Genomic DNA, 8,362 nt, shown 5'->3' with positions numbered 1-8,362 from the left:
AACCCAGGTCGGATTGTTATAAGGTGACTTTGAGGGCCTGATTATACCATTTCGTAGTAGCAGGTGCGACCTCGATAGAGGTCGAAAAAGCCTCTGCCCTGTTGAGCATCATATTCCTAAATTCCGGTCTTACTGGTACTGGTAGTACGATGTCGTTCTCGTAAGTGAAGTTCACACTGCTGCAATAGTGGTACTGCAGATTTTCGGATGCAGTTCGCTAGTAAGTCGAATCCTATAATGCCGTCAAATGGAGTTAACGAGTCTAGTAAGAACAAGTAAGAGGTTCTAGTCGGGGATACCCTGAAATCTCTTCTTCCGACAGGCGATAGGTATAAAATGATAAATACTTGATATATATATACTATTCTAGAAGCTACATGACAATTTTGGTGACTCTAGCTCATATCCGTCTGTCAGTATGTATGAACGCAATGATCTCAGAACCTATAAGAGCAAGAGACTTGAAATTTTAGCTGTAGGCTCTCCTAGTCCCCGCGCAGATCGAGTTTGTTTCTGATATTCGCGTACTCTTGTTTTTGCAATGGTCGACTATAAACACATAATCGGCATGAAAAAGAAAAAAAAAACGAAACCCAGAAACATATGCCACAAAACATACTAAACGCTGGGCGCCATTAGGATGGGAATTAACTTCCTATTACTGGCCATGTGGCTCAGTAATTCAGCTATTAAAATCAAATAGATTTTACGACAAAGGGTCGGAGCAAGTATAATATATATTACTCGACTTATAAAGTGGTCATACAAAACTGAATCTTAAGAACTAGAAGCCACAGCCGCTGCTGCTCTTGCGACACAGTCAAGAGCTCAGGTTACCGACGCCAATGTTTTGCTTGACAACAAAGTGTCAAACTGTTGCGCGTGAGGGGCTCTCTAACAAGTATATATACTATTCAAGAAGCTGCATGTCAAATTTGGTGACTCTAGGTCTTAGAACCTATGAGTTTTCCTCAAAAAACAGTATTTGGATATTGTTTTTTACAGATTGCTTGGAAACGGGGCTAGTTATCGATCATCGGAATCAAACTCATACTACGTGGGCACTAGAAAGCCCTACGTTCAAAGTTTCAAGTCTCTAGATTATAGGTTCTATGATCCAGACAGACGGACATGGATAGATCGACTTGGCTTGTGCTGCTGAGCATGAATATTTATATGTCGTAGCATAGAGATTGTTATCCATAGCAAAGTTCTGTTCGGGTCAACAGCGCGAGGGGACTGACTTCTCAAAACTTCCTTTAGTTTAATTTCCCCAACCAATTAGTCACACAAAATATTGTACCTATTACTCTCTTCGTTGCTCTTCTTCAGTCAGCTCTCTACGATCAGACTTCACTCAGCAGCAGAGTCTCTCTCTCTCTCTCTCTCTCTCTCTCTCTCTCTGCAACTATGCTTACACTCAATTGCAAATTCTTGGTACAGACATAGACATGACACCAAAAAAATATGTACGCGCATCTGCAGCAACGTACAGTAAACAATCTGCGACATATACTTAAAGGGATCGGAGATGCTTCCTTGCGTTTGGTGTTGGTAGAAGAGAGTTCAGGCTATCTCCAAGTCGGGAACTCCCGACATAGAGCCTCTTACTTGTTTTTAATAACTTTTTTGTTTCTTAACCGATCTTGGTAAAATATTCAACAGTAGATCTTATTGTGCTATAGAATGTTCCTATATTCTCAAAAAGACAATTGATTTAAAATTGTGGCTTAAGTTGGTAGGTATTTTTAAATTGGTGTATTTATTTGATTTGTAGATATGGTGTGTAGGCGGGGGGTGGCAAAAATTATAAAATGAAAGATATTTCATATATATATATATATTATTCAAGGAACTACTTGCACAATTTTTTGTCTAGCTCTTATAATTTACGAAATATCCTTAAACGAGATAGAAGGGCTATCTTTGGCACGCAAAAGATTTAATACCCTAGCTGACCCAACCCTCATAGTGTTTTGCCCGTATCTAAGAAGCACACGGAAAATAGTTAATTCCGAGTATGGTTATAATATCTTGAAAAAAAAAGGTTCTTCATGCAACTTAATTTTTGACCGATCGTTATTATAGAAGCTATATGATATAGTAGTCTGATGTAAATTCGATTTTGTAGGAAACATAGTGAATTTTATAAATGGCGAGTGTGGTCAAGATATCTTGAAAAACAAAAAAGTTTTCCATACAACAACTTAATTTCCGACCAACCGAATAAAACATTTTTCAATACAACTCAATTTTCGACCAATCGTTCCTATGGTAGCTATATGATATAGTAGTCTGATGATGATAGGATTTTACATATATATGGGAAACACAGTAAAACTAATAAATGCCGAGTTTGATCAAGATATCTTGAAAAACAAAAAAGTTTCCATACAACAACCTATTTTTCGACCGATCTTTCCTATGGCAGCTATATGATAAAGTAGTCCGATCCGGCTCTGACATTTGTATGTACTGCGTGCATGGCTATACCGACTCGGCTGTTGATACTGATCAAGAATATATAGACGTAAAGGGGTCGGAGATATCTCCATACATGCGTTACACATTTCGAAACAAAATTATAATATAATATTAATGTGGTATAAAAAGAAGAAAGAGGCTCTAGTAGTGAGTTCCCGACTAAGGGATACCCTGAACCCTCTTCTACCATCAGGATTTGCTTTTGTGAAGCACTGGATTGACGGCTGCGCACAATTTTAAAGATATTTTCTCCCTGTCGCCTTTTAAATATTTCTTTTAATTCTTGTTTGATCTGGGTTATTAGAAACGCATTTGTGGCTGTGACACTTTTGTCAATAACACAATTTACTTCACGATGCGGTTGATCTGAATTTACAACAAAACAAATATTTTTGTTTTGCAATGTTTTTTTTACATATAGTTGCCAAATCTCCGCTCAGTTGGCAGTTGAGACATGTGCTGTTCTAAAAATTCTAAAATCATCCTCCTCACTCACCTTATCAATATGCGAACCATCGCTTTTGCATATAAGTGGAAACCAAATTTGCCAAATTTACCACTCTGCAAAGAACTCCTGCCGTTTGTTGGCCACAAAATTAAATTGCTTGCACTCAATGAAGATTATGTTCTGCGGAGTAAAATGCGTATTAAATAGCTATTTTAGGGACGATGACATTACTGATCAGTTTTTACGAACTGATATGTGGCGCAAATTCTGGCATATATGTGCAAGCCTACTATCTATCCCCTCTTTTCTTCGATTGCTGTTGTTGCTTTAATACCCTAGCAGAAAATATTATAATTTTGTCTCGAAATGTGTAACGCATAAAAGGAGACATCTCCGATCCCATAAAGTATATATATTTTTGATCAGTATCAACAGCCGAGTCGGTATAGCCATGCACGCAGTACATACTTATGTCGGAGCCGGATCGGACTACTTTATCATATAGCTGCCATAGGAAAATCGGTCGAAAAGTAGGTTGTTGTATGGAAACCTTTTTGTTTTTTAAGATATCTTGATCAAAATCGGCATTTATTAGTTTTACTGTGTTTCCCATACATATGTAAAATCCTATCATCATCAGACTACTATATCATATAGCTATCATAGGAACGATCAGTCGAAAGTTGAGTTGTATTGAAAAATTTATTTTTATTCGGTCGGTCGAAACTTAAGTTGTTGTATGGAAAATTTTTTTTGTTTTTCAAGATATCTTGAACCCAGTTAAATGAAAAACCTTTTGTTTTAAAAAATAATATAACCATACTCGGAATTAACTATTTCCGTGTGCTTCTTAGATACGGGCAAAGCACCATGAGCATTATGAAAAGGTTGGGTCTGCAAGGGTATTAAATCTTTGGCGTGCCGAAGATAGCCCTTCTTTCTCATTTTTATTACTGCTAAGCAAACGATCGCGTACCGCAAGTTGCATTTTGTGATGGTAGAAGATTTGGTCAAGCAAGGCATATTGGCAACAATAGACAATTTAGACACTAGTTCCAATAATAACAAGTAAGAGATTCTAGTCGGGAGTTCCCGACTAGGGGATACCCTGAACCCTATTCTTCCAACAGGCGATAGGTATAAAATGAAAATACTTGATATATATGTAAGATTTATAATATTGTGTTGTTTGTTTAATTATTATAAGTCATAGCACAAAGTAGAAAATGTTTCTTAATAATAGTCTTAGTGAGTCAACTTCACGCTGCTGTAGACCAAATCCGATTGTATTGACATCAGACGATTCGTGTAATCGCTAGCTTATCGAATGATCGGGGTATGTTAATTAACAGGATTGTGTTAACCCCTGCCTTCTGACGTCGTAGCGGCCATTACGTTTGTCTTTAGTAACTTCATATGGCCCTAGATATTCGCTGGCCAACTTATGTCCTGCGCCAAACTGCGTCCTCTTGATCGCTACCAGATCTCCCACTATGTATCCGTGCTCAGCTCGACGTTTTTTTATCATAATTGCGCTTATAGACTTGTTGCTCCTTCTCGATGTTCTGCTTCACTTGGTCACGCAGCTTTTGGCGCTCGTCGTTAAATTGCGCAACTAACTCTTCGTTGAGTACCTCTAACAGTCGACCTTCAGCTTGGCTGTGCCTCGAATGGCGACGCTTTCAACGTGGCATGCACATGCGAATAAATCGCCCTTTGGACCTGTGGCACTTGCTTGTACCACTTTACAACATACTCAAAATAGAACGGTTTACTCGCTCAATCTGGCCATTGCATCTCGCCACACCTTTCGTTGTCCACACATGCTCAACTTTATTCTCATTGATAAACTCAGTTGGATGAAAACGCTGCTCGTCTGTCGCTGATTATGCGCTTGGGTAAGCCAAACACACACGACCACTCGCTAAGCCTCTTGAGAACTTCCTCGTGACCAGTTGATTTAGTTGGGAATAGCCATGCAAATTTGGAAAACGCATCTACCATAGCAAAAATGTATTTGTATTGCTTAGCTGTTGGGTCCATTGGTCCCAAATGATCGACGTGCAGCGTGTGTAGTGGCGTGTCACCCTTGTCTATGCAGTGAAGATAGCCCTTCTGTTTGCCCAACTTTTTACTGAAAATAATACAATTGATACAATTAGCAATCAGCTTTTATACCTTTTTTTTTAGGGTAGGGAATCCAGTATTGCTGCTGGATCGAGTGCATTGTTTTGGCTGTCGAAAAATAACCATCTTCGTGCGAGGTATGCTGCTTTGACCTCTAAGGAGTAACTGTGACGCTTAGACTCTAATAATAGACCGGGTGGAAACTTCCATCAAACTGCTTGTAGTAACACAGCTCCAAATCCTTCCTTGGACGCATCCGTGTGGAGCTCCGTTGACGCTTCACGTGAATAAATATGTAATACAGGCTCGATTACAAGTAATTTCTTTAGGCTTTGCAGCGACTGTTGCTCTGTCTCGCCAATGTTGCACACCGCTTCTTTCCTAAGTAGATTCGTGAGCGGCCGTGCAACTTGTGCGTACCCAGGAATGAATTTTCTGAAAAAGCCGGTGAGCCCCAGAAATGCTTGTAATGCATTAATGTCCTTAGGCGTAGCAAATTGGCTGACCGCTGCTGTCTTTTCTTTGCCAGGCCAGATTCGCCCATCCTCGATAATATGGCCAAGGAAGCTTATGAGTGTTTGCATGAAGCTACATTTCTTCCATTTAATCTTAAGAGCAAATTGCGCAGCTGTCTCCAGAACCAACTATGTTTTCTGCATACATATATCGGGCGACGCGGCGTAAACAATTATGTCGTCCATATAAAGCTGCATCGCATCAGCGTTGATCAGTTCCTGAAATATACAGTTAACGAACCGTATGAACGATGCTGGCGAGTTTTTTAAAGCCGAAAGGCGCTGTATTAAACTCGAAAAGACCTTCCTTTGTGACGAAGGCTGTACATGCCGTGCATTGGGCACATGGAAAAACCCATTTTCAAGATCCATTATGGTGAACCATTTAGCCCGCTGCAGCTTCTCCAATATCTTATCCATGTTCGGCACAGGGAAACAATCCACCAAAACCATGCTATTTAACTTTCTATAGTCTATGCAAACTCGTAGTGGACCATCTTTCTTTTTGACAACGACAACTGTACTCGCTACATTTGAAGACGACTTGCGCACGATTTCTTGCTCGACCCATTCCTCGACCTGTTTCTTTACAGCGTTGGATTCGTCTGCCGCTAGTCGACTCGGTGAATGATGAAATGGTTTGATCACTCCATCGGGAACTATCTTCAACTGAATTGGACACTGCTTTGCTTCTGTGGGCATCTTGTAGCTGCTATCTATCATTTGTTAAACATCCTTGAGATATTGCGTCGGAGCTACAAAAGCTGACTCTTCGGTGACATTATATATATGAACAGAGTCATCTATCGGCATCGGATCTGCGTCTAGCTCTAGAAATGTGTAGCCTTGCATATCTGCGACTTTGTGATAAAATCATGCCCCAGCAGAGCATCGTAATCGATCTGAGCACTAGGGACGACCAAAAACTTCTGGTTCGTTTGCAACTTGTCAACTACTACCTATGCATTAAAGCATCCAATGGGCTTAGTTGTAATGTGGCCAAGACCGCGCAGCGTAGATGTGCTTTTAAAAAGTTCCACGTTTCTTATGCTTTTTACAACACTCTCTTTGATTATGGTCACGTCTGATCCTGTATCAACGAGACAGTCAACTTCAATGTCATTTATCCGAATTTTTTTAATGCGATTGGGATCAGCAATTATTCGAACTTTATCAACTTTATCGACTTTATCGGCACAGTTGCGTGATATGTGACCGCTTTGATTACACTTAAAACATTTCATTTCAGCCGTACAATCTTTGCGTTTGTGTTCGCCTGAGCCACAGTTAAAGCAATATTCTTTTTTACCGCCTGGCGCACTTTGCTGTTTGACACTTGCTTTTGGGTGTTCTCCGTTGTTCTTCTTCTCGGATATGGTCAAACGTTCCTATATATCAAACTCTTCTTTCAAGGCTCTGAAGGATTTTCATCGATACATTGCATATTTGTACTCGTTTCTTATGTCCAGACCGTTTACAATATGGTTTATGACAGCCGCGTCTTCGACATAGCCAGCTGATGCCATTTTTTTTCATAAATAGCATATGTTCGTGTAGTGACACATTGCTCTTCTTTTTTCTTTCTTGCAGCTGTTGATGAATATCTGCACTATTGTAGCTACACGTAAATTCTTCGAATAATGCTCCTTTTAGTTCATCATAAGTACACACGCTTTCCGCTTCAAGAAAAAGTTTAGCTGCACCGGTCATCTTTCCCCTAGCATGCATATATTTTTGTTTGTCTGTGAGGTCACAGGCGTCTGAATTTTTTTTCGAAAATCTCGAACCACTTTTCTATTGGCACAGACTAGCCATCACACTCGCTCACTACTTTTCTAAAAATATCCGGAGCGATTTTTATTTGGCTGTCACGTTGCTCATCAGCAAGCACTTTAAGGTTTAACAGCTGTAGCATTTGTTCAATTCTTGCATCAACACTGTTTCCCTCACTGTTCTCCTTAGCATTTTCCATCTCGTTTTCTCTTGCACACGACATTTCAGGTCCGACTTCTGCCATCTCGTTTCTTTACTCCTGTGTCTCTTTGTTTTGCGATCTCTACTTTCGTACTCTGCTTCTTTAGTGTAACGGTTTCTCCAAATGGCGACGTTGCGGCGCGACCTAGAATTCCACAATTTTCCAACTGATTTACACCACGATTGATTTTTTTAAAACTGCATGTTTGCTGATATGCTCACAGTATTCGGATTATTCAACTGAATGTTTATAGCCACTTTTAACAACTTTACAACTTTTTGCTCTTTCTTCAGCCAGCTTTATTCGATTACACCTTGAACTCTGCACTTGACACGGACGAGCCCCCAAATGTAAGATTTATAATATTGTATAGTTTATTTAATTATTATAAGTCATAGCACAAAGTAGAAAATGTTTCTTAATAATAGTCTTAGTGAGTCAACTTCACGCTGCTGCAGACCAAAACCGATTGTATTGACATCAGACGATTCGTGTAATCGCTAGCTTATCGAATGATCAGGGTTTGTTAATCAAAGGATTGTGTTAACTCCCGCCTTAACATATATATACTATTCTAGAAGCTACATGTCAAGTTTGGTGACGGTGACTTTAGATCATATTATTTGGCGAAATTGTTTAAAAAACAGGATTTCGATATCGATTTTTATCGATAGCTTGAAAACGGGGTAGGTTATCGAATATTGAAAACAAACTGCGCGGGTACTAGAAGGACCTACAGCTAAAATTTCAAGTCTCTAGCTCTTATAGGTTCTGAGATTCTTGCGTTCATTCATACGGACGGACGGACAGACG

At 39.6% G+C, this 8,362-nt stretch overlaps 1 pseudogene; it reads right to left on the bottom strand.

Moving 5' to 3' along the window:
• Positions 1–4,277: 4,277 nt before the first annotated feature.
• On the bottom strand, positions 4,278–7,591 carry LOC135429107 (uncharacterized; annotated as a pseudogene).
• Between the last annotated feature and the right edge of the window lie 771 nt (positions 7,592–8,362).

The sequence above is a fragment of the Drosophila montana genome, unplaced genomic scaffold (genome assembly GCF_035044405.1).
Source record: "Drosophila montana isolate Dmon_TW-CO22-7 unplaced genomic scaffold, ASM3504440v1 contig_2584_1, whole genome shotgun sequence".
NCBI classification, from domain to species: domain Eukaryota; kingdom Metazoa; phylum Arthropoda; class Insecta; order Diptera; family Drosophilidae; genus Drosophila; species Drosophila montana.
This window is presented reverse-complemented; position numbering and strand designations above follow the sequence as displayed.